Source organism: Dermacentor silvarum, chromosome 7 (genome assembly GCF_013339745.2).
Source record: "Dermacentor silvarum isolate Dsil-2018 chromosome 7, BIME_Dsil_1.4, whole genome shotgun sequence".
Lineage (NCBI taxonomy): Eukaryota > Metazoa > Arthropoda > Arachnida > Ixodida > Ixodidae > Dermacentor > Dermacentor silvarum.
The window spans coordinates 32,248,236-32,274,422 of NC_051160.1; the positions used below are offsets into that span (position 1 = coordinate 32,248,236).

At 47.6% G+C, this 26,187-nt stretch overlaps 1 protein-coding gene across 1 annotated transcript in view; it reads left to right on the forward strand.

The window, feature by feature from the left end:
• LOC119457881 (homeobox protein prospero) overlaps window positions 1–26,187 on the forward strand; it is a 188,123-nt gene that overhangs the window by 43,658 nt on the left and 118,278 nt on the right. The window contains exon 2 of the mRNA XM_037719645.2: window positions 20,326–20,389. The gene's annotated coding sequence lies outside the window, so the exon portion shown is untranslated. The remainder of the gene's footprint in view (window positions 1–20,325; window positions 20,390–26,187) is intronic.

The following is a 26,187-nucleotide window of genomic DNA, read 5'->3' on the forward strand; positions in this document are numbered from 1 at the left end:
ATTACTTGAACGATTTACATTTCAAGGCACATCTGTGTGTTTTTGCACGTATAAGAGTGAACCCGATCACATCTTTACAAGGCGACAGGGACTCTTACGAAAGCCATTACACAGATTCTGTTTCGCTTCTGTTTGCTTTTTTTTTAATATTGCGTTCAATAGACGTTCAGTTGAACTGCGATAATTTTTTCTTGCGAAAGGGGAGCGCAAAAGTGTTGCGGAAAAAAAGGGAGACCACGACAAGAAAGACGCTCACTTTCAGATGAGTCAATTTTGAGAAGGCCAGCAGGAGCGTTATTGCGGATGCGCTGACATCGAATATTTCGACCAATATTTAAAATGGCTCAGTGGAGACCAAGATACCAATGGAGACCACGGATAGCAAGACGATGGTCTCAATTGAGACCAAGAACAATGTATTGGTCTCCTTGTTTCCGCGACACTTCTGTGCTCCCCTTTTGCAAGAAGATATGCCAAACCAACTATCCCAACAGCTTACTATTCTAAATGCAATCATTGTCATGCATGTTTTAGTAAGGGGATAGACATGAAATGCGAAAGGCTTGAAGGTTAAGCGGGAGACGAACGTCCGGTTTGCAACCCTGAGTTGAGGAAGGGATAACAGGAGAGATAAAACTGAAAAGAGAATGGAGAAGTGTAGCACACGAACAGAAAGAGAGAGAAAGAGAAGCAAATAAGACACGCATGCGCATGCGCATGCATAAAAGAGGACGCATACAGGAGCCATTGAGATAAGACCTTCGGAATCGACATGTAGTATACGACGTCGTGTCCGACACGACGCGCGGCGCGTCGAAAGGATGGCTGATCCGACCTGCTGGCGCATGTTGGAATCTTTCGGAACGTATCGTATATATTTCAGGATGCCGCTATGGGGAATCTGGTTGTGTTTCCGCTTACCTCCTGTCACCCTCAGCGGACTGTGTGTTGAGACGCGATACAATATAATGCGTGAATTTCTCAAAGGTGTCAGCATCTAAGTGCTCCTGGACGGCGTTCCACATGCATAGGTGATCTGTCGTCGCTCTGATGAAGGTGAGGTTTTGGTGGTGGTGGTGAATTGTAGCAACAGGCAGGTTTAGCCTGGCGATCAAGGCCAGCAATTGCTCCGCCCGAGCGTCTCCTACAATATCGCGGCAGGGTTTCACCACATGTCAATCAAACCAGTCTCTCTTGAGAATTCGATAAGCAGACGTGAAGTTTTTTTTTTCTTTTTTTTTTCTTTTTGCGGGCTATAACTGATCCCTCGGGAAATACAAGGTGTGGCAGGCACGCATGCGGAAGGTCCTTTTTTTGTGCAGATTCTCCCGGAGAGCGTTCCTTTCATCTTGGAATTTCGGGCACGACCACACAAAGTGTTCAATGTCTCCCTTCTCGTCGCATGCCGTACAGTTCGGAGAATTGATTCGCCCCGTCTTAAATAACCAGGCCGCAGCGAGGCTCCAAGTCCAACACGGCTCAAGCCTGAGACAGCCCTGATTCGAATACTATTGACTACTTGACGTCTCAATCTTACAGCGAATATCTGTCTCGTTTGCTTAATGCGTAAACGTCTTCTCGCAGGAGAGGGGGAGGGGGGGGGGGGGTTGTTATAGGAGGGTCGTCGTACACGAATTGTCGCCACCAACAGCGAGAGAGAGAGAGGGCGCCGCATCGGCCCATGGCATCCGCTTCCCACGGCCATCAGCGAAGGTCTTATACGCTTATCCTCCTCGCCTCCTCGCCTCGCCTGGCTTCCTTCCTGTGTTCCCCTTCCTGCGTCGCGGGCGCCCGATTGTCCTTAGCAAAGTGAGCCATTTTCTGCGATGCCCTCGCCGTTTGGCGCACGGTGGCCACGTCCTGCGAAACAAGCCAAGTCAAGCGCCATGCACGTCGACCGGTCTGTCACTGCTGTATACACGATTGGACCAATCCCCGTGCAATAGCCGGCAGCTTATATATACTGACGTATATCCTCGAATAGAACAGTTCCTCATTGCTGCATTCTGCAAGTTTTATACGCTTACAAAAGTGCAGACTGGAATTAAATGCATATTCTAATAGGCATTTATTGAGGGTTGTGAAAACTTAACAGGAATTCTGTACAGAATGTCAATAAGCACTTTTGTAATGAATAATCGATATGGGACTGAAACTTATAGAGGACAGCAATGAAAATTGAAAGGAAGCTAAAAACCACTCAATAAGCGGTGATAGCAAATTGTAAGAGGTAAAGAAATGAGGAGAAAATAGATCGTTAAGAGATAGAAGGATGACGGCAATTTAGATTAGAGAGAAAACCGATGAATTATATTCTAGTTCAGATGAACTATATATATATATAATAAAGTACAGTGACGTACGTCCGGTAATAACTGCGTAGAAGAGGTAAACGGGGTTCTATCACTGAGTGCTTGGATGCGAAAGGAAGCAAAGCGCACTCGAGTGCATTGAGGACTTCAATAGAGTGATGAAATTACGGATATTGTTGGCTTAGGATGGATTAGCATGACGCAACTCAGGGGTGATTGCAGATCGCCGGCAGAGTCCTCCATCGAACCGCTGACTTTAACCAGGTGATCTTTTCTCCCTTTCTGAATCCCTTGTTCCATCATAACATTTCTGTGTTCGTCTTTATATTCGTTCTCCAAAATATCTGTCGTTTCTCAAGATTAGGTTCATCATCGTCCTCAGCGACGATGATGTTATATATATATATCCACTGCTGGACGAAGGCCTGTCTCAGATATTGGAGGAGAAGACGAGGGTCTTCTCCTCCGGGCACTGTTGGGGAGTCGGACTGTCGGAAAACAACGACGTTGTTACACTGTGAAATAACTGACACTCTTAGAAGTGAGAAAGCATCTAAGTCTGTCTATAAATCGCACCCTTGCACCCAAAACGTGCGTCAGGGTGTGATTATAGACCGATGCACTTCTATTCACTTCTAAGGGTGTAAATTATTTTACAGTGTATATAGAATCTCGACACTGCCGTAGTATTCCGTCGCTGTATTCTCGCGGGTCGCATATGTATGTAGAGCTGCTCTTTCGTGAAGCCAAAGGTGCAGATCGTCACATGCACGCGCGCGCGCTTCCAAGGACAGCTATATACGACGCACGGCTTTCCGGTTCGAGGCGCAAAAATAGGCTTACGGGGAAAAAAGTGTCGCGACGCTCTCTCGCACAGTGGCGGTAACACAGCTTCAGAAAGCGCGAAGGGTGACCTGCCACGAAACAGTTCTGAACAGCAGCCAGCACCTACGGTTGTCATATACATCTCTATGTACGCAGTGAAAGAATGGTCGAAGAAGGGATGTCGTTGGAGTCAACGTTTCAACAAGTGGAGATGTCTTTGTCAATTCAACAAGGGCGTTCATTGAAAGTGTTCTGAAAGTCCGGGGTCATAACTCTCCCGCCTCTGTCTTACGCGGCCAGCTAAGACTGTTTTATAGCTCCTCTTATATAGGTGTGCGTATAAGCGAACGACGAGGAGCTATAGAACGACAGGTGGCCAGACCTCCTTTAATTTACCGCACTACCTCCTCACGACATCATATATATTTTTGCAGCGCTCACGCAGCAGTCCTAAGTTGATTAACTCGAAGAAAAAAGAAAGAAGGAGAGGAGACACTACCATGCCTTGAAACGTGAGCAATTACTCAACTTCGCAACTGTTCTGGACTTTTTTTCACCGTAAGCGGGGCCCAAGTATATCGCCAAAATATGGGCGATTTAAGACGTGCAGGCGTCGTTATCAGTCCCATGGTCTCAGCACGAAATTCACCAACATTGGCTTCCATTTTCTCCGCTCAATTAAACTTCTTTCCACTTTTTTTTTTTTTTTTTTTTTTTTCACCTGGCGAGCTGGAAGTGGAGCTCTGTGGCCGAATTCGAAAAGCCTTTTTATCAAAAGTTATCTTTCTCATTGGCCAGCCGCCCGCACGCTACTACTTTCGCCTTCGCCTGTGTTTGATGTACCAATATGAGCAGCATCAGGGTTGGCTGACATTGTATCTTACGAACCGTTTCTAGAGTAAGAGTATTTGTTGTTTGCTGGCCTGGAGGATCAGTCTTCTTTAAGATGGAGAACATGTCCCGTGTATACTTTCCTCGTCCTTCGTCCATCCGTGAGCGCCGCGCAAACTTCAACAAGATCAGTCTTTCTTTCTTCAGGCCTATACGCAAACCGGAACCACGTGATCACGTGTCCGACCTGTATCACGTGTCCGCCAGCGTCGACGCCAGTCTTCCACTTCGCTCGCCCTCCTCCATACGGTCTCCTCCTCAGCACTTGGCCTCGGCGACAAGTGCCCTCCACCCGTTCGACCTCCTTACCCTCACCCTCCCCCCCCCCGAAAGGCGAGGCACACGGCCGACGGACGGGTGCCCCGCCTTCTTCCCCCTTTTGTTCTGCGGCCCTCGGCTCATCCGGCGCCCCCCCTCCGCTTTCCTTTTGTTGTTCTGGCCCGACGCCATTCCGACGCCGGCGCAGAATCACATGCGCGACGTGTGCCAAGCATCAGCAGCAGCAGCCGCGCACTCTTCTTCCCAGGGCCTTCTTGCGCGCCGCCATGGTAATGAATCTCCCGCTCGCACCTGCAGCAGCACAGCCAGCCAGCCTTGTTTTTTGTCCTCCCCTCCATTTTTTCGCCGAGCCCCTCCTTCCGGAATTCCTGGCCATCACCGAAGCACAACTGCAGCAAGTGCTATAGCTGCGCGGGAAACAAGGGATGCAGCGGCGGCGGCAGCAGCAGCGTTTCGTCGTGCCATGAGTCAGGCCCTGGCGGCGTATATATATGCTATGTAGTGCAACGCCACAGCGTTGTGTAGACCTCGCGGGAACGCTCTTTTCTTCTTTATATGCTTAGTTCTGTGTTTACTTGCGCGCAGTATGGAAACGAGTTAGCGCAGAAGCGATGGCGCAAGGATCTGTCAATCGGCTACTATAGAATACAATGCGTCCAAAGAGCGCGCCCTGTGTGCCAGGGCACGTGTAGGTCACGTGATATACACGGAGCCCGCCTTCGGTTCGACTGACTGCAGCGGCACCATTCGGGGCATGCAAGCGTTATCCCTATTTTTCTATTCTTAATTCTTTTTTTTTTCTGGAGATTTCTTTTATGGGTGCTTCGTCCAGAGCCGGTATAGTGTGAGGATTCCTCTTGATGCGATTTTATTCATTTCCTATATATCATTCACTTATCCCGACCGGCTCGTCTTTATGATGACGTAAGTGGAGCGCCGTTCGGACCACGGACAAAACGTGCGAAGGAAAAGAATTGGAATAGAATCGTCCAAATATACCGGGCTGCTCATTCAGGACATTGCAGTATTGCGCCACATTGGCTTCTTGAGTCAATCAGAGATGCCGTAGCAGCTCTGCGAACCAATCAGGGCTATCAAGATGGCGGAATTCTATAGTGCCCATAGAAGAGCCACCCACAGCCCAGAGCTCGTATACAGAGTCGGTTGTATACCATCGTCGTGTCTTCTTTAAAAAGGGTTGCCAGAAATCTTCGTTCCCTCCTTGGATTCACCTCGACCGTGCGACAATAATAATAATTAAGAAACAAAACACACGCGCAGAAACCACTTTGTGTTCTTGCACTCAGGCTGTCTCGGAATGCGCCCGTGAATCGAATACGCGACCATTCATTAACTCGTATATCAACTTGTGTAGCTTTCCTTTTCACTACACCTCACAGAAACAAGTCGATCAGCGAAGTGCGAAAACTACGGCCGACTTCTTTGTTTATATTACATTGGGTTCATTGTTTCGTGGTTTAGTTCAGGGTCTCCACGAGGGCAGACTGATGAGGCGTTTGGCCGCGCAAATGTCGATATCGATGGTGATATCTGTCGCAGCACAAAACGCTCCGAGTTCACCGCCCATTAGGGCTCGCGCAGGCGTTAGAAACGCATGCGCACACATGCACAAAGCTGTGTAATCACCGCCGTAGCGCAAAGAACGAAGCCATATATAAGCGGAAACGAACGCGAAACAACGCTTGGTCGTCAGCTAATACCCGGTTCTATACTCGGTAACGTTCAATGCTCTAACCGGAAGAAACAATACAAAAAAGCGCGCGCTCCTGTGTGCTTCTCTCTTCTGGTGCAGGTTTCCAAGCACAAAAACTGGTTTATAAATGGCACATTGATCACATCATTTCGTTTAATGCACCCATTTCTCGTATACGCTTGCAGCCTATTCCTCCGAGTCTTTCTTTTGTTCCATTTTTGTGTGTGTGTGCTTTTAGGGTTTGAGGAAACCCTGTTTCGTTCGTGCGATATCGTGATGTGAGGACACCACTTTTCGGTGACAATACTATACATTCCGCAGGATAACGTTACCGCGGTGTATAATGTGTACTCGTATGCATGTGCCTGCAGTACATACAGTGCATATATAGTATACAGTACATGTAGCGGCGAAAGACGACATCAGAAGTGCGCGAAATAAACTTGAACAGCTATATAGCCGCTGTCAAATTCTCGTGTCAGATATTTCGGTGCGCACCAGATGGTCAGAATTATAGCCCACATGTATTCAACTACGCCTTCTCCCATCGCAGGTGTAGTTCGAGCTGACTGTCCGTGTACAATAAAATTTCTCATAACCTTCAGACATAACCTCGTAACCTTCATAACAAACCAGCACCCTTAAAATTTTTGGAGTGGTATTTGCAGTGAATTAAGTAAGTCAGAGTAATGTTTGGTCACGCGGTGAGCTTCATTTCTCGTAAGGCTTCACCTATATTCGCCTCAAAGGACCGTATACGCTTGCCCATCGTTATAGCCCCGGTCAATGAACGCATATTGCTGGTACTCTGCGAGTTGTACAACTCTCAAAAATTTAGAGTTGTACAGAGACGAGGCCCTTTAGTGTGCAAGGACAGACCAGACTTCGATGTGTTGCAGCTGCAGATATGAGTGAAAGCCGAACAACGAACGCTTAATGAATGGCTGGTGTCCGAGACGATGGGTAGGAAACGCGGGTTCGTTGGAAGACGTGCGGTTCGCTCGTTCCATGGCCACCAATCATCTTCTAGAGAGACGAGGCTGAAAGAGAAACCAAAGCTGTTGTCAGGACAAAGTAGAGTCTGCGTTATCATTGCTGCCGCTCCGAGAGACATCATCCTTTTCGGCCCAGTGACGCCACCGCGGTTTTAAATGTGAGAGAATCAGTAATTAGAAGGCTTGGACCTTCACTTATCGCGCAAGCCAATAACGAGTCGAAAATACTGTGTTAGTGTACCCCTTAAAGAAAGAATGGGAAATAATAAAACACGAGCAGCGGTGGTCGTTTCGTTTTTTTAAATTTTTCTTTGAAACGCTGGAAATATTTAATACCATCCAGTTTCGAACCATAGCTGAACCTTTTGCACGAACGAGTAATCGTACTAACTGGCTAACGTGCGAAACACATGTCCGTGCATACCACCAGGTGGTATGTACCAACCCGGCATCCAACAAGTTTCCAACGACATTCCAACAGTCCGGACAGCATTTGTCCGACCCGTCGCCCGACAAGGTACGAATAGTCCTGCCAACAACCGCATCCATCAGGAGGCTTTCCAAACGTGTCACAGCACATATTGATCTCTCCGGCGTGGTTCCTAATCGGACACCACGTGCTTTGCCGCTGAAACGCCAGCAGTAGCAGACACTGGTTTACTGGACTTTGGCCGGCGGCACCCAATGCTAAGCGATGGCTGCCCTCTAACCCACGTTACTGGCGCCGGCTATCCACAAGCGTGAGCCCTGCCCGTTACTCTTTTTTTTTTTTTTTTTTATGTGTGTGTTCTCGCATCCTCTTATTCCTTCTCCCCCTCATTCTGGTCCAGCGCGGGCGGTGCTGCAGAAACAGCGCCATCCTCGCCGCTGAAGGCGACGGCGGCAAAACTTGGGAGGCACGGGTCGGCGGCGGGGCGTCCCACAGCCACAACTTCTTATCGCGACGCCGTCCAATGGGAGATCGTCTCCGGTTTCCTTGGGGCGGCTCCTAGCCGTCGCGTTCGCTCCGGCTGGGCGAGGTTTGGGGGGGAGAGAGAGACTCTGCTCGCCTCGCCCCCTCCCCCCCTCCAACTCCCCGGCGCGCCGCCGCGCTCTAGAGCGGATGCCTCCGCTAGGTGGAGGGTAGCTCGCGATGGCGAGAAACAATGCGGCCTGCCCAGGCCTGCCCACCGCTACTACTACCAAAGCTTGCTTCTTTTCTTTTGCGGAACGCCGTGTCCTGTATTCTTTTTCTCGCGACGGCGACGAGACAATGCGGCCCCGCAGTCGCTTCGTACAAGTGGCATCCGCTTTTCCCAAGCTCTCGGTGCCGGGGTGGGGGGTTGCTCGCCGGGGCTGTCTGCAATAAATCCCGCGCCGCCGTCGCTGCCGGTGCGGCATCGGCCGGCGAGTGGCTTGCTCTTTGAGCGTCTACACAAGCCGCAATCCACCACAGCCTCAAGGCCGCGAGCGAGGGGCGTCTCGCGTCGTCTATGCAGGAGTACGCGTTTTGCGACGGGCGGTTGTTGAGTGCCTTTTTGCTCTGGTTGCGCATGCGTGGGTGGGGGGATCATCGCTGAGATTGCTACCGACTGCATCGGGTGGTTTAGAATTTGTACCGGTGTTACAGACATGGCGTTAGGCCAGGTTTAGTCCGGAGTATTGGCTTGCGGTTTCTGTTGCGGATGTCGGGAAGGGGGGGGGGGGGGGGGGGGGGGGGGACGGTGTCGTCTGCCGGCGGCGGCGCTTATGCGTCGACCGCAAAGCAATGCGAGACGCACTTGCATGTTGTGCTGGTGCCGGAGCATGCCAGGAAGTTCGTTTGCGGGTATTGCAACCAAGGAATTGGTGTCCACAAAGTTCCAGTGAAGTACATGAGGCAAATTTGAGAATTTTAGAATAGGTGCCTGAAAGAGCTTTGCGCGTGTTAGCGTTGTGTCACGCAGGAGTGCAGAGCTTTAGAATAAGGCTTTGCGTTTGCGAATAGCGTCTCGCGCTTGCAGCGCCACTACGATGTCAAAGAAAAACTATTATAAATATTAAGATTAACTATACCATTTTATGACAAGAAGAGTAATTTTCACTTCGTGTTTTTGCGTTTAATTACACTTTAGAGGTTATTCTATTTGCAGCAAGCGATTTGTTGCGCCTGATTTTGAGTAACCAACTTTACGTGCCTTGACCAGCTAAGCTAATCTATGTTAGGCCTACGAGCCGTGAAATCGACAATAAATTCGGAATCAGCGGCGTCTAATGAATCAATCTTCATTACACGCGTTAGTTGAGAGAAAGCAATAACCGCAGCCACTTTTCCTAGCTTACGAACTTCACGCGTTACCACGAATCGAACGCAATTTGGTGCTCAGTGAGAGCCGTCGCTTCGATGGGTGCCGCCATGTTTGTTGACGCAAAGCTTTTGGGGCAGCTTTTGTGGCTCCCGCTAAATCAGTGAAATGGCGTGCCCGACGCAAAATCCAAACGCAGTTTGCTTCTCGCGCATGCGCAGTGGCTTCGACCATATTTCCTTGGGGCCCCAATACCTTTGGGGCCCTTATTCTAAAACTCTCTGCTGACATAGTTCGTGGGAAAGAGCGAATTGTCGTCCTTCATTGTCACATGTACGAAACAATGACACCACGGACAACAAAGGGGAAATTACTTGTACATACTAATCGAATTAAAGAAGTTACACACACACACACACACAAACACAGGTAAGGACAATAAAGGCTGATGGGATGTCTATATGAGTGCGATATTGCGTGCGAGTTACAGAATTCCGTGCAGTTACATTATGGTGGCGCATACTTCAATGTACGTGGAAGTGGGCATCTCGCAGCAGATCTCTTATCATCAGCATCAGCGCGTTCCTACGGCAAATTCAGTTCCGCCTCAAATTTGGTGAGCAAGCGCGGCTCGGTTAACGCTGTATACGATGGCCAAATTGCCTACGTCGACTTCTATCTATACATGGGCCTATATCTATACTTGCGGCCGCTTCGGAAGAGATATAACCACCGTGATGGCACCGGAATCACGGAGCTTGGCGACCTCACTGGGTGCTCGTGTCGTCTGAGCGATTGTCGGTCGCAATCAGCCCAGAGATCACAATCAGTGCTGATCGTGGCATTGTAGAGACGGTCCTCTCTTCGGAAGCCATCCGCGACTAGCTGCGCACCTGCGGGGTCTTGTAACCGCAACTCCATTTTCTCATTTTGTTTTTCGCAGCATTGTCTAAACCCGGACATTCGCTCTCTTACATGATGAGCGAGTCGTTCTGCGTGATTGGACTCTGTAAAACTTCCGAGGCTGATATTAGCTTTTATCTTATACGAAATGTTCGCGCAAAACTATGCGTTATCGAAATGCGAAGGGCAAACAATGTTTGCTCCAATTGTTTGCTCCATACAACATGCATGGCTGCGGTATACGTTGTTCACTGCTGATTCATCTTCTCTCCCTCCTCATCCCACCTCAACCCCCCTGACACCCCCCCCCCCTACCCCCTCTCCGACGTACACACACACACATCACTTGGGACGTTCAGTGCCATGAGCATCTCGATTCCCGAGCATAGAACGCCGTGAGAGCTGATTCTCAAGTTTTATTTGACAGGCAGACAGAGTTAGTTTTTTGTCTAGATGATTATACGTACCGTAAAAATAAGTCCATTGCCTACATCGTCATCATCATCAGCCTATTTTTATTTCCTAGCAGGACGAAGGCCTCTCTCTGCGATCTCCAATTATCCCTGTTTCGCACCAGCTGATACCGACTAGCTTGCACCTGCAAATTTCCTAATTTCATCACCCCACCTAGTTTTCTGCCGTCCTTCGACTGCGCTTAATTCCCTTCTCTTGGTATCCATTCTATAACTCTAATGGTCCACCGGTTATCCATCCTACGCATCACATGGTCTGCCCAGCTCCATTTCCTTCTCTCGATGTCAATTAGAATATTGGCTATCCCCGTTATGCCCTCTCATCCACACTGCTCTCTTTCAGTATTTTAACGTTACGCCTAACATTTTTCGTCCAATCTCTCTTTCCGCGGTCCTTAACTTGTGCTTCTTTGTTAACCTCAAAGTTTCTGCCCCATATGTCAGCACCGGTAGAATGCAATGATTGTACACTTTTCTTTTCAACGTCAGTGGTCACGGTTTGGTAATGCCTGCCGTATGCACTCCAACCCCCATTTTTTGGGGGGTTGTGGAATCTTTGTAGATATTTCCCAAGATATTCACGTATGCCTCCTGTACTCCTTGATTACGCAATGCCTCTATGACCGCTGGTATCCCTACTGAATCAAAAGTCTTTTCATCATCTATGAAAGCCATATACAGAGGTTGATTGTACTCCGCAGATTTCTTATTTACCACATTGATGACATGGACATAATTCATTGTAAAATATTCATTCCTGAAGCCAGCCGGTTCGTTTGGTTGACTGAAGTCAAGTGTTGCCCGGATTCTATTGGAAATTATCTTGGTGAATATTTTATACAATACTGAAAGCAAGCAAATGGGCCTATAATTCTTCAATTCTTTATCGTCTCCCTTCTTATGGATTAGTATAATGTTGGCATTCTTTCAGCTTTCTGGTACACTTGAAGTCGTGAGGCACTGCGTATAAAGGGCCGCAAGCTTTTCAAGCATGATATCTCCTCCATCCTTGATTAAATCGACTTTTATTCCATCTTCTCCAGACGCTTTTTCCCGGGTCATGTCTCGCAAGGCCCTTCTAACTTCATCGCTATTTATAGAAGCAGCCTCTGTATCCTGTTCGTCACTACTTCGAATGAAGTTAGCGTGGCTGTTTTGGGCACTGTACAGGTCAGTATAGAATTCTTCCGCTGCTTTTACTATGTCATCGAAATTGCTGATGATATTACCCTGCTTATCTTTCAGTGCATACATCTTGCCTTGTCCTATGCCAAGTTTTCTTCTCACTGATTTCCTGCTGCGGCCATATCTCGCTGCTTCATCAATCTAAGTGCCAAACATATGAATGGCCTTTTGTAATGGCTGTACAGTGAGCCGGCCTGTTTTAGAGGCATGGTTTATTCAAACGAAAGTGCAATTTGCACAACGACGCTCTTTGTCCCGTGTCCAAGTCGCGCGGCAACCTGTGCTATCTGGAACGCGATATGAAGGTGTTTGCGGTCGGCGTCAATCAAACGAAATGCGCGTTGCTGCTCTGAATCCACGATGACTGTAGCAGCCAGATCATACGTACTTTGCCTACTGATACCACACCTCTAACTTCCCCTGATGTCTCTCTGGTATAAACCTCATCCTCACATATACTGCTCAACACACGTACAAACGATTATTTCGCTTCGTCAACCCTCGAAAAAAAAAATGAAAATATTGATGCATTTCACTTGCAAACTGCACGAGTACGAAGCAACGAAGCGAAGTTAACTTCCCACCCGATATACAGAAGTTTTGGAGCTCTATATGATTCTTAATATTTTTCCACTTAAGTTTCACTAAAAGTAACATCCCCATCTCGTTCTACACAGGTTCCAAAAACTAATTTGCACGTATTTGCAGAAATGTTCCACTTTTACTTATTGAAGATTACGCAGAACGGGATTAAGAATGTGCGGTAAGTTCGTACGGAGGGAAAATAATAACTTTTTTTTCTCTTGAATAAACATGGTATTGTTGTACAAACGACCTTTAAAAAAATGTTCTTGGTTTAACGAAATAATTCTGGCTTCCTATCGACTTAGTTTCATCGAAGTTTCATTGTAATCTATACAGTGGGAAACTTGCGCATTTATGTGGACAATTCCACACTCAAACTCTACCATATTCTTTATTTCTTCTACGATTACACTATAGCAATGCTGTCGAAGCTTAAATGTTTTTGGAGAAGCTCCATCGAGGGCGCGGATTGGTGGAATAAACCTTCCCATCTACAAATAAATAGACCTGTCTCTCTATCAATTGAAAGAACGAAGCCACCTCCCCCCCTCCCCCCTTTCAATGCCACTACATCACCTGTATACGCGCCATATGGCTTAAAAAGTACGCGCCCTTGATTTAGCACCGAACAATGCCACCATTGTGCACTATCTGTCAACGCGCGCTCATACGCATGCGCTAACCCTGCACTGCTGCCCTCGCTGACGAGGAAGCTGTCGCGGATCGAAGTCAAGAAAACAACAAACAAAAACTCGTTGGAACGGAGGAGCGGTCGCTGAATATGTTCGTTTTGCTCGAAAGCGCGCGTTACTAAAACGTGCGCGTGTAATTTTAGGCCGTAATATTATGCAGGCTTGAGGTCTGGCGCGTGTAATCTCTTTCCAAATGCCGATGTGTAAGCCAACGTCAGATGCGGCGGCGTCTATTAACCCGCAATTAGCTGAAGCGGCTGGTGCAGTTTTTTCTTTGGCCAACTGGTTCATTATGCAGGGACAACAACGACAAGAACAACAGCGGCAGGAAAAACAACAACAAAGAATAACTATAGAGTATCGGCAAGACGGTGTGTGTAAACACCGATGTTCACGCAGTGAACAGCCGCACTACGCTTATTCGGTGTCACGCATATCGCACGGGAACCATCTGCGCATGCTCGCGTGTGTACGTGCACTTTGCAACTCCCCGAGTCAAAGCCCTTCTCCTGGAAGGCCGTGTTACTCCTACATAACGCATTAGCGATGCACCTGGGATGCTTGTTGAACTTACGCGAGAGAAATAAGCCGCTTGTCCACGTTGTGTTTGCATAATGAGCTAATGATTGGTCGCGGAACACCTCTCGCTTTGCTGCGGAGTCGTTACGAAGCGGTTATAGGCGGAAAAGAGATCTCAGCGATACTTTGAAAAAAAAAAAAGGAAAAGTGAGATGTGCCATAGTATAGGTCCTTTGAACGACAGCAGCAGTTACATGGTGTACACGCGCGGTATATTTTATGTCGCGCCACTGATAAAAGCTGTTGGTTGTTGCATGTTCGAAGCAATTGCCGCAATGTAAACTAAGCAGAAAATGTGAGAGCATCGTCTCCTGCAGGCATATCTGGAATGAATCGGCATGTTCAGGTGTGCCGTTTAACATCGGCGCGGCCAAGTGTGATGTAAAGTTATCATTTTCGACAACCTGTAGTCTGTCGCCTTATAGAAACGCATCCTCGTGGATACTTGGGGACAGCGAGCGGAAACGGGACAAGACCGGACAACGCGAACGCAGACTAACTTAGCACTGTTAACAAGTATTGTTCATGTGAATATGTAACAAACAAAATCACTTTACAACGTTTCTGCGATGTAGTTACCCATATACGTAGATCGTGCCTCAGCTCTCCTCACAAACTTTCTTTAGGCTGTTTATAGAAAATCTACGCGAAAATCCACGAGGTCTACAGATGGTCTATGTGCTGAATTTACGGCATTATGCACCTGTATGACCTGGCAGACGGTATATGCATTGTGGCGATCGCCGGTGCCTCTTCGAACTGCCGTCGGTAGGAAGTGTCGGCCACGCTGTAAACTAATTTACACCCTTAAGTGTGCATGAGGGTGTAGATCGGTCTATGACTCCCACGCTTACACCTTTTTTTTAGTGTAAGGGTGTGAGAGAGAGAAACAAAGGGTGAAAAGTAGGGAGGTTAACCAGGGACGTGCCCGATCATCTACCCTACACTTGGGGAGGGGAAAGGGGAAGAATGTATAAGGAGAGATAAGGGAGAAAAAGTGTAAGGAAGGGCGTCAGGTATAGAACTGTTTACACCCTTATGCACTTTTAAGGGTGTCAATTAGCACACAGCGCAGGTTCGCACGAATCGCGGAAGGAGCTAGTATGCGGCCATATGATCTCAAGCGCACCATATGGGCATCACCATGTGTCGCCGAAAGAACGTCCGTGAAGAACGTCTACGAGACGTCTTGAGTAGTCGACTTACTGTGTGTGCTCATTTTTATACGCGCCTCTGCGGGTGCTCCCGGACTAGGACGAATTTTTCCTCAATTGCGAAGCGTTATTTTCTGAAAAACCCGTACGGGTTTCCTTTGTAGAGCTTCGTACGTGCTACATTCGGGTGGATGACGATTTCTCCCTTTCACGATACTTGCTCCACCTTGCGGGATTTCGCAGAACTGATTTGCTCCCTATAAGCGCGAATACATAAAAGAGAACCCCGAACGACCTGTACGACGACCCCTTATACACATAATGCAATCCGTATAAGCGCACGTGGTGATCCACAAATCGTCGTCACGTGCGTCGTATACTAATGACGAAGCGTACATAATCAGCGCAGCTGGCGCGATCCGTTCACCCGCACTTGTCTCGGAAACGTGTACTATACGCTGTGGCGGCGACCGCAGGAAACACTTGATCGCAACTTCGCAGAACAGCCGCCGCCGTGCTGCAACTATGTACGAGCTTCGAGGACGGCAGCTCTGCGCATGCGTCCGTGTGTAAACTGAACCCACTTGTGGCTTTTGCTTTGTTACGCCTGCTTGCGTTCGCGGGGAGGGGTTGGCACCGCATTTTATTTTCCCTGGGCGCGGATGTGCCTGTCTGCGTTCTTTCTGTATCTCTGTCGCGGTGTAGATGCGTGCGTTCTGGTGCCAACGACCGGCAGAGCAAGCTGCAAACTTCGTTTTTGCCACTTGCTAAAGGAGCCGAGCAAAGTATCGAACAAAACGAAATGAAAGAAAAGTAAAGAAAAAAACGGAATAAGGGGGTAAAAGAAATAAGAGAGAAGCTAGCTCTTTAGTTGCTGTTTCGTCATGATCTCCTTTCGAGCGTGTATATGGCTCGGCGGAGCTCGGTCTTTCGGCAAACATTTTTACGAGTGTAATGCGGCAATGTGGAGATTTAAAAAAAAAACTGTTATATAGCTGCTCCGCAACTGTCTGCCCATGGTGACTCAAATCATTAATCACTTTGATTATCAACATGTTTGCGCGCACTTGCTGCAGCATCCCCGTGAGTCGCGCCCCAATTCTTTACTGATAGGCAATTATCAGGGAACTATCAACGACATAGTGCATTTGTGGAGTTAGAATAAGATCAGCGCAAAATTCATAGAGATCAAGCGGCATCGTATCCGACGGCTCGCTCGTTCGCTCACACACTCATTCTATTGCGGTAGCAGTTATACAAGGACACTCGAGGCGCGCTTTGGCCGTCGCCGTCGTCGACGCCGTGCTGTCACGGTCACAACAGCGCATTGCGCGACCCAGCCCGCCGGGACCGCTCTGCCCGCGCGCCTCTTGCTGTAGGTCACGTGGTCGGATGCTGGTGCCAGGACGAAGGGCGGGGGCGCGCCAAACTGGCTGGTGGCTTGCTTGATGCGCGCGGTTTGCCCGCGCCGAGTGCTGAAGGTCGCGTGATCTGCTGAGTTTGCAAAACTGGCTGGTGGCTTGATGCGCGCGGTCTGCCCGCGCGCCGAGTGCTGAAGGTCACGTGATCTGCTGAGTTTTTGAGGCGGGACACTGTTGAAGTGTGTATAGGGATCGGCAGCGTGAAAAGTTCACTCACTCACTCTGTCGGCTGAGAGATTAAACGCGACGCACACACACACAGAGTCGATCGACGGCGGTGTTTTCCTTAATCAGTCTTCGCAATGTAATTGCGCACGTGTTCCACCGCCGCATTGCTTCTCGAGACGGAAACGCTCCGTCTCGAGAAGCGACAGCGCTCAAAGGAGGAGACCCGTTTCCCGTCCCGTTTCTCGGCCGCCCCGCAGTTCCTGGTTGCGAAGGAAAGCCCGCGCCGCGACATTTCATCGCCTCCGGCTTCGTATGCGCCCGACAGCGAAACGCCTTGTGTGTAGACGGCAAGCTATTCGTGCATATTGGACGACGCGGGCAGGAACCGTGGCAAGGTGCTGTTTCTTAATCTATTTCTCTCTCTTTTGTTCTGCTTCATTGCGCAATGCAGTAATCTCTTAGGGAACCGAGTTTTAGTGTATAATGCTGGTATGTGGACTGTATGACATCGCTGTAATCGTTGTCAAGAGGCTTCATAACGTTTGGGCTGACAGATCATTTTTATATATATGTGACGCGAGCAGGAGGTGGCGGACGGAGACAAACATGCTCGCCCGAACACTACTATTTTTTTTTTGTATTACCCTACTTCCAGCTGCGGTTCATCTGTACACTGTTACACATATCTTCTTTTGTCTCCTTCCCATGTTATGTACCCTTATCTACCCAAAAATGTTTTTATAGGTTATCGGTAGCGGCAAATTATAAAGAAATGAATTTCTTGCCAACTCGGCAAGGCCAGTATAAACCGATGAATTCGTTGCGATGTTTGCAATTCCAAGTCTTAATGCGCTTTCCAGTTTCAGGTTTTAAACATAATCTCCTCGATGCCTTCTCATCGAGAAAACTCGATTTTTATTGTGTCCGAAACGGCTACGAACCCTCGACCTTTGTCGGGAGTCGCACCCACTGACCTTTGGTGTTAATTAATGCCAAGTTAATTAAGGCACTCGAACCCACAACCTCTTTGACGCCGACTTGGAGCACTGGGTATGTTCCACTTTGTCTGTGATGGTATTCAATGAACATCTTTGATGCCACCTTGGATGCTCGGCATGTGCCAGTGGTGGGTGTCGTTCTTCAACGAACGTATTTGACACCAACTTGGGTAACTAGGAATGTGCCGCTCTACAATGGCGATCATAGGCATAGTCATCTGAAAGAGCATGGCATCTGTAAGAGCTCTGCTGAAAGAGCATATGCATCGCGCGGTGGTCGCAATGCTTTCGCATTCATCTATGTAGGGATAAGTGCCCCCTTTTTTTTTCTGTTTTTATCACGACGATTTCACGGGAGGAGTAACCACGGTATCACAGGTGAATTGAGAAACTGGCTTCATTCAAGAACTGTGTAGTCGACACGATCTTATGAGTCACCATATTGAAGGAACCTTCGTTTCGCCGGCGTCGGGCAACGCGCCGATCGCGTGAGCCCAGGCGCTCGCCCGTATTGTCGCCTTCAGAGGGCCTTTCCCGCCTCGAGATTATTGCTTGCTGCTTCCGCAGGAGACAATAATCAGCCGGGCATGAGGCCTTGCTAAGGGCATCGCGAGATTCCGGCTGGCTCTGGTGTTTCCCGCAAGGGCGTCTCTTGCAGACAGGCCGCCCGACGCCGTGTATGCCTGTAGAACACGCGAATATCAGTTCCTCTTTTAATGCGTGAGCATTAAAGTCGTTAGCATTAGCGTCCTGTCTCTTCGCTCCTCGAAGAGAAAACGCGAATCTCAGTTCCTTTTTTAATGATTTAGCATTAAAAAATACCATTAGCGTCCTGTCTCTTTGCTCCTCGAAGAGAAGACGCGAATCTCTGGTCATTTTTAATGCTCACGCATGAAGAACGTTAGCGTTAGCGCTCTGCTTCTTCGCTCCTCTAAGTGAACACGCGAATCTCAGTTTCTTTATTAATGCTCACGCATTAAGAACGTTAGCGTAAGCGTCCTGTCTCCTCGCTTATAGAAGAGAACACACGAATCTCAGTTCCTTTTTGTTAGCATTAGCGTCCTTCTTCGCTCCTTGAAGAGAACACGCGAATACCAGTTTCGTTTTCAATAACGCAGCATTAATTAAAAGAGGGACTGAGATTCGCGTAGTTAATGCTAGCGTTTTTAATGCTGACGTATTAAAAACGTTAGCATTAGCGTCCTGGCTCTTCGCTCCTCGAAGAGGCAGGACGTGTTTTAGAGTGAGCTCCTGAACAACACTTTGCAGTATGGTGAAGGTGGTTCAAATCACGGATCCGGGACCTCGAAGAGGTGCGACCTAATGCCTAACGCATTTCTCTGGCATTTACCGCTGCATCGCCACTCTTTTTTTTTTTTTTTTTTTGAAGCTGTGCAGAACTGATTCGCCGTATTAATTTTCCCCCTAATGTTCACATTCGATTGGATTCGAAAATTTCACTGTGCGATAACTCCTACTTTAGGCTTTTTATCGACTAATATGTATCTATAGTCTTTCCTTCTGCACAATTTCCTGTTTGGAAGTTAATGAATCACAACACATAGAAGAAATAGACTGGCTAACTGTATACTTTCGTCTGTAGAAAGTAAGTATGCTATAAATAGTCAAAACGACAAATTCCTATAAAAAGACCAAGCCTGGATAATATATACACGACGTCTGATTTCCTTTTTTTTACGAGGGCAGGGCTGCAATGCCGAGTTGAAGCGAAGCAGTCGGCAATGCGCTCGCAATCGCCGGAACTAACTCCTTTTCTGCGAGCAACCACACTTGTCTTTACTGTACTGTCAATCCTAATGTGGCACCGCCTGCTGATGACGTGTTATTCTTGCGACTGCGGTCCAATGGGTCCAATCCCGCGTCTTCACTAACGCTGATTGACGTGTTCCTTCGGTGACGACGGGGTTCGGCCCTTAGAGTGCGAACCCCTTGACAGCTAAGGCTAAGTGGGCGCGTCAAGTGGCCTGGGAACCTTCTGTGGGCCCAGCGCAATCTCTTCCAAGAGGAAGGACGCTGTACTCTCTCTCTCTCTCTCACCGGCATCCCTTGTCTCCTGTGCACTGATGCGAACAGCGGGTTCGTCTTTCCTGTTTGAGCATCGCCTCTTGTGATGTTTTCTCTAGAAAGCGCGCCTGCTACGTCTTGGATACGTCAACGATTAAACTTCTACAATACCTATGCGGTTAGAGAAATCTGTCCAGATGTGGTCAATGTGTTTGTATTTCGGTTTTGTTTGAGGTACAACCAAGTAGAAAATTCCAACTCAACTTTCGACTCCCCGACTTCCTTCAATATATATATATATATATATATATATATATATATATATATATATATATGGTATTGTTAACCTGTGGATACTTTCGCTGTATATCTATGGAAACGGTTCACACTGTGGTCGATGTTACTGAACCTCGGTGTTGTTTGAATTGAACATATTTGAAGACTCCCCAGACTCCTCATTGGTATTTAACTCCCAGACCTCATCCTTTACGGTGAATATTATTATGTATGTGTACTTCGCTACATAGGCCAATGAAAAAAAAAAAAGAGCCACCGAGAGCTGCGGTAACAGAACGTGATCAGGGAAAGGGATGCGGAACTCTAGTTTTATGAAACAATAATCTTTTTTCTTAAAGTGAAGAAATATCCGCAAGGAAGCTTTTTTTCGGCGTATAGAACATGGCGTTTTCGAAATAAAATCACCGGTATAACTTATAGGTTCTTGCAGTGACACGAATGCCAAAGTGTGAAAGCGAGACGTGAATTTAGTTACACAAAGTGTCGCAACTATTTCAGCCGTCAATTTTATAAACTTATTGGGCAACTGACTGACAAGCGACTCCTTTCTCTATTTGCATCGCAGACTGCATCGTCTGATGTCTTCCTGTGGCCGCCCATCCATGAGTCTGTGACGGGCACTTGAGAAGGTATGTATACTCGTCACTCGACTTCTGTCTGCATGTGGTACCATAGATAGATAGATAGATAGATAGATAGATAGATAGATAGATAGATAGATAGATAGATAGATAGATAGATAGATAGTAGATAGATAGATAGATAGATAGATAGATAGATAGATAGATAGATAGATAGATAGATAGATAGATAGATAGATAGATAGATAGATAGATAGATAGATAGATAGATAGATAGATAGATAGATAGATAGATAGATAGATAGATAGATAGATAGATAGATAGATAGATAGATAGATAAGATAGATGATAGATAGATAGATAGATAGATAGATAGATAGATAGATAGATAGATAGATAGTAGAAATCTGAAGTGCATGTGCCTGACTCATTTCTTACACCTCTATACGGAAACGCACGTCACCTATACGTAACGCGTAAACATGCTTGGGCTGGTTCTACACATACCTTGCGGCAAATGCTCCCCAAATAAAGTAATAAAATAAAGCTCACTGCGGTACCTTCACCTATTACATATACCGTAAATGTTCGGGTACAAGCAAGTTCCATGTAGCGAAGTGGGAGCTTAAAATAAAACCAAGGAAAGCACAACTGCAACTTTCGATAGCCTTGAATGACTATAGCGAAATGACACTATATATATTTCAATCTGTTTATCAAGTTCTATCCCGCCATATAGTTTGTTTGTTACTTCTAGTACATTGCTCATGGCGTGGATACCATGCACAAGCGGACGAAGTGGTCCGACGGCCACTCTCATTCGTCTCTATATTCATGATGCTGACTCGTCGTATTTGCGAACTACACTCCATACCGGCTGCATAGATGCCGCATTGTTAACTGCCCCAAATGAGCAGGGAAGATAAACGTGACGACGACGTTCAACACATTCACCACATAACTAGCGTCACCTTGAGTACAACGCCGGGCTGTTCGGTATTTCTTAATGACATCATGAAGGACGCAAGCACATGAGCATGCAATGTATAGCGTATACACACACGCGCGCGCGCACAAAAAAGAAAGGACATGGACAAGCGGAACGTTCCAGAGACGCAGAGGGCTACAGGAACTCATGACTACAGGGGGCGCAGGTCGGCCGCCGGTCGATCCCAGTTAAGTCAGGTGCCCATTTCTTTCTCGGCAATCACGAGGGCTATTGTGTTAACGGTGTTCGTGCGCACTCGCCTTAACTGCGGCGCGCGCGCGGCCTTGAACAGTCGCCAAGCTCAGTTATTTGCTCTCTTTCGTGTTCTCCGGTGCGTCGGGCGGCTACAGGCCACGACGTCCGCGGCGTCGCCTAATTGGTTTCACACGTTTTTATCGGGGTCGGATAATGTGCCAGCAGTCGATAACGTTCGCTTTGTGCGCCCCCCCCCCCCCCTCAAAAAAAAAAAAAAAAAACACCCCTGCTTTGGACGCCCCTGCGCCGCGTCAACCTTCGGCGACGAGGACGAGGCGAGGGCCTCCGTCGCATGTGTACCACGGCGCGTCCTATAGGACATATGATGCACACGCCTGCACGTTGTCTGCGCTTTCGTTTTAACGCCATAGCGTTAAGGGCCCCGCGTTGCAGAAAATCCGGCGTCGGTGTCGGCGTAAGCGCCGGTGTCGTTGGCGGAAATAAACCTGCCCAACCACATCATCCCGAACCACCCCGACCGGGCAGGCCCTTCGCGTGGCGCAAGGCGTTAGTGAACAAAAATTGAATTTCTGAAAGTAAAATCCGTCACCAAAATCGTTACGTACGACTTTACCATAACCTACAGACGTGATAGCGTCGGATTGTAATTTGAATATAGGAGAAAAAAGCCTGATAAGCAGCCGGAGATCTTTGAATGCTATCGCGTTCCACTCTTAAAGGCGAAGCTTAAGCTTCCTCCAAATTTTTGTCTCTACATTGAGCTCACCTTGTCGCGCGATTGATTTTGTATCTTTGGGGGTAGCCCAAAAATGAAGGGCACTGTTATATGCTGGTCCCTCTCCTCAATACGTCTGCGCTATAGACTATGCCCCTCGGGGTCTACATATAATCGCCGTGTGCTTCCTGCTGAGCTGCTACTCCTACGGTCCCACGTTGCGAAAAACGTCAGATCTGCACCGATTTTTGCGAGTCCTTTAGACGAAATGTAGACTTATTTAGACTTGTACTTGTTTACATGAAGTATAGACTTTGTTTGTGTAGACGTGTTTAGGACTTGTGCAGGCTCGCGACTCGGGATTATGAAATGGTGGAGAGCGCTACGTGTTCCTCGACGCATTCTAACAACTTCCTCTACACCGAGTTTTGCGAGCGTTTAGACGAAGTGTAGACATATTTAGACTTCTTTAGACGAAGTGTAGACTTTGTTTGGGTTGACGTGTTTCTAGACTAGTGCAGGCTCGCGACTCGGGATTAATAAACGGTGCAGTGCGCCTAACGTGTTCCTCAACACATTCGAACAACTTCCACCTACACTTTCTTCAGCTTCCTTGTCTCTTGACTTCCGGGTACATCAGAAATGTTTTATCAACGCGAAATTTATAACGAATATACTACGCCCTCCTCCACAACGCTAACGTATATAGGCGACACTTTTTCCTCAAATGCTTCCAGGGCCGCTCAAAGCGCGCTCTGGCGCGCGTGTTTAAGCTCGCCCTTATTGACTCGATCCGCCCTCTTTAGAGTGCGTGTACTTTCTTGGCCGCCTGACTTATGTGTGTGCTCAGGTATAACGGCTGCCGTCAAGAAGCCTTCCTTTCCCTCCCCCGCCCTCTATCTCGCTTTTTCGAGGATGCCGTTTGCACAGGCCCCCGGCAAGTACGGCGACTCGCGCGACACTTCCTGGGGAGACTGTATAGAGCGTTGTCGCGTGCCGTATGTACGCGTTTAATACGCGCTCACTTTTATATGCGATAGCAATTATTACGAACCACACCAGGCGAATTCTTGCTGTGACGCTCCGTATGCAGTCGCGTGTATGTATGCTGCATGTTTTACCTACGCCGCGTGGGCGTCAGGTAGGTGCTTTACTACTCGACCGCCAAAGTTGCTCAAACCGGGCCTTATGTTCCTGACTGAATTGTTCCTCAGAATTTTCGAAAATTGCACAGCGGAAACAAAAGTCACGAAATATTTCTTTCACAACGTGTGTCTTTTATCTTAACGCTTCTCAGACTATTAAAAAAACTGCTAAATTATATTAGTGGTCACGATCTGAAAGTGATGCCGTTTTTACTGGCGCCGCTCTTTCCGGGCAGTGTACTGGCGTCTGCGCGTTGTCATTACGGGCCCTACACGGTGTGTTCACGCTTTTAAAGGTGCTAAAGATTTCCGCGCAACCGCGTTTAGTTAGAACACTGCCCGAGGAGTTCAAGTTCTACGCTAAACGTTGCTGTCACTAGCTGTTACTGTTTCGCACTTCGGGCGAGAGTGCCATTCTTTTCAAAGCAAATTCTTGTTTTTTTAACTCTCCGAAAGGTTTTCTTTTCTCGAACGCAATCTATTTCAAGATTCAGCACCACTGATAAAGTTTGGCTGTATTCTTTATCGCTTCCGCTTTAGATGTCGCTGCCGTCGTCACCGGAGCTTGCACCATGCCGCAGTGGTGTTGGTGGGCTGTAACGACAGGCGTGCTTAGCCTAGATATCGAGGCCGGCAATTGTTCCGCCTCAGCTTGTCTTGTAGTGTCGCTCACTATAGAGAACGGCACTCACACGTCCAACAAACTACTATCCTTTAAGAATGCAAAACGAACACTCGAAGTTTCCGTATGAAGTATACCTCTTCGAAACCCTCCCAGACATAGTGTTCATCGATGCCGTCCATACTGTTAGAGACTCGAGCAAAACTACTTAAAGCAGTTAGCGATGGTATCAACTGATGCCAGAGGCGATGCGTTCAAAATCTAATCATTGATGACAGTTATTTCCCCCCGAATATTCTGACAACGAAAGTAGGGGGGCTGGTTTTACACGTGAAAATGCGGTATGTGCGTGTATACGATAACAATGGTCCCCTCTCGCGGGATGCAGGATATACGGCCAGCAGGCCGCGCAAGATTTTTCACGTCCGTGTGAAAAGCTGAGCAAAGACGAAGGGCTGCTCGAATAGTGAAGCGCCACCTTCCCGTCGTCTCGGCGGTATGTCACCACCGAAGAAGACGCATCACGCTGATGTCCAGTCGATACTGTTGCGTGCTCACTGTTTGCCATATCTGTTTTTATATAAATATCTGTATGAATAGAAAATTACGGTCCTCACTTTGTTGTTAACATGGAGAGCTGAGGAAGCTGGCGATACTTTACCAATAAATCATATTTTGTTTAACTAGCACAATATTCCGGGTTCAGACAAGACGAAGAAGAAAAGCAACAATTACACAAAACACGAGCGAGAATTTTTTTTAACAAATTCGGATGCGCATCGCGGGCAGATCGTTTTGCCAGATCTGTGAATGTGTTGAAACTGGCGAAAAGAACGATCGATTTATATGGTACTGCTGTCTGTTTTATTTCACCGTGTTCGCTAAAAACATAAAGAATTGTTAGGGCACCTGCAATGCGTGTATGTAGATAGTTCATTGATTGCCGCACTGTTAAAGTAAACACATGTGACTAGATTTCATGTCCAGTAATGAAGGGATCCTTACCTGTACCTGTCCTTCGCGGTCAAATAAGCGAAAATTGTCGAAGCCGGCAAAAGAAATTGAGTTCGAAATGAACCAAGGAACTTAGCATCCGAAGGCGAGGAAGAACACTGTAGTGGAGACCTGCTTCTTGCAAAAAAAAAAAAAATAACACTGGATGATATTCAATAGCAACTCAAGAGAAACTCAGTGGAAAGGTAACAGAAATCACTGTAGAAACGCAATGCTATTTCAATGAAGAGTTGTGTTAGTTCTGCATCAATTTCGGCCATCCGCAGTTCGCTAACGTGCATCTAAAACGTCAATATGTGTACGTTTCTTGCACTCAGCCCCCATCATAACGCTTCGATCACGATTCCAGATTCGATCCCGTGACCTTGTGTTTAGCATCATAACGTCACATCCACTGACCCACCGCACACGGCAGTGTTACAGGATTCAATGTTCGACTCCGCCGTTCCGCCTGCCACGAAAGTAATTCGTCATTCCCGCTATTCCATGCCCTTACCAAAGCCGTTACGGAATTGAAAATTTGTTGTCTTTCTGTTGACTTTATGTTAGCCTTAAGAAGGCATTTTCCAGATATACAACAGCATATAATGCGTGATTTTCACCCACGCACTGTGAACTGAAACATCAAAAATAAGTAGGCCTAATTAAGTGACCACACATGGCGACCGTTACGCTGACTCCTATTCTGCGCTACGCAAACTGCATACCTATTCCTGTAACCTGGACAGGTGCAACGTTCACAAGCGTTACTTCGAAAGGGACGTATACACTGCTTGAAGCGCGCACTTATACCTCACTACGTAAAAACTTGCGACGAACCCGTACTTCCTCCGGTATTAATCGAGTCGCGTAAAACTTCCGTTCCCGCCCCTTCTCTCAGGAGAGCTGCATGGTCTCGACGAGTCGCCGACACCCAACCATTATGGGCTCCGGCGAAGGATCAAATAACCAAAGCGATATGCGTGCAGTGGGGGAGACAAGAGCAGCTATAGCTCTTTGGATGTGTCTGTACGCGTGCCTATCTCTCCAACGAGATCGGGTGCCCTCGCATTAAACTCTTTGTCGCCAGCACGGAATCATCTTTCATGGTTCGCGTGTGTGCGTTGGGTTTGGGGTCACGACGTCCGTAGACCCGGAGTTCACTG